The following is a 1333-nucleotide window of genomic DNA, read 5'->3' as shown; positions in this document are numbered from 1 at the left end:
GCTCTGCCTGCGCAAAGAGCAAGGAAGAGTTGCACTCTCCCTGTCTAAGGGAAAGGAAGCTTCACGCTCAGGATGGGGCCCATTTTTGGTCTCTCCATCCTCCACCTGCATTAAATATTTCAAGTCCCATTTCCGGCATGTTTGCCATTTCGCAGAACTCATTTATGCCAGACTTTATCTGTTTGTTTGTATTACATTGCACATTTATCTTTTTTTTGAAAAATAAACTTTTTCATTAATAAAGAATTGTTGTTGTTGTTGCATTGTTCTTGATTTATATTAAAAGAAAAAAAATATTTTTCTTACTTTTAAATAGATTATTAATTTACATGTATTACGTGTATTATTTGATTTTTCCCCATTTTAACTGTTTTGTTTTTTTTCCTATAAACTAATTAATATTGCTGGCTGGCAACTAGTAATGGCAAACATGATTTTCCCCTTTTTAACTAATCCTACATGAGCATCATCGTTAAAAAATAACGCAGTATTGGTCTTTTGTTACGTCTGTGTATTGTGTCTTTGTGTTTTTTTTTGTAATGAAGAAGCTTTCCACACTCGACATCGCCAAATCGTATCTTCTCCAACGTGCCAATACTTACCTCACTTGACCAACGAACGCAATTGACCAACAAACGATTCGATCCAACCTATCCACAACCTTTCACCGATCTTGGCTTTCTCCACTTGTCCTCTTTCTTCTCCATGTGCATTAGTTTTCCATGGTTTATTACGTGTTTACTTATTTGTATGCAATGCTTTTCATGTGTCAGAGATTTTACAAAGTCAAACTCAAAATAAAAGAATCAGAGAAAAAATATTTGGAAAAATAAATTAAAAAAAACATGCAAATGTACAATATAAGAAGAAAAAAAGTGAAAATCAAAGAAATCAAAAGAAATAATAGTTGAAATTTAAAAATGAATAAAATGTATAAAATAAAGTTGGGGAAAATAAAGTTTGAATGAATGTTGAAGTTTAACAGTTTGAAAAATAAAAATAAAATAAAAAGAATTTGCTTCAGAAAGTGTTCGAAATAAAATCATGCAAGAGAAGAAAAATAAAAATTAAAAAATATAGGAAAAATCAAAAATTATTTCGACACATGAAAGCGGGGTGCATACATAAATTTTGCTGCGTGAAAGACCAAGTACTGCATTAATTCAAAACTCAGCCATGTAGGTTGGTCGTTAACTTAATTACAACTATGGGATAACTTCGCCCTTTCGAAGTATCCCAATCCCAGACCTACAGAATTGGGGTCCCAGGAACTTTGTCTTCTCTTGTTCTGCTTCGTGTGGTCCCTCGATCTGCTTCGTGTCGTCCCGCGATC

The sequence above is a fragment of the Trichinella spiralis genome (genome assembly GCF_000181795.1).
Source record: "Trichinella spiralis strain ISS 195 chromosome Unknown Scfld6, whole genome shotgun sequence".
In the NCBI taxonomy this organism is placed as follows: domain Eukaryota; kingdom Metazoa; phylum Nematoda; class Enoplea; order Trichinellida; family Trichinellidae; genus Trichinella; species Trichinella spiralis.
This window is presented reverse-complemented; position numbering follows the sequence as displayed.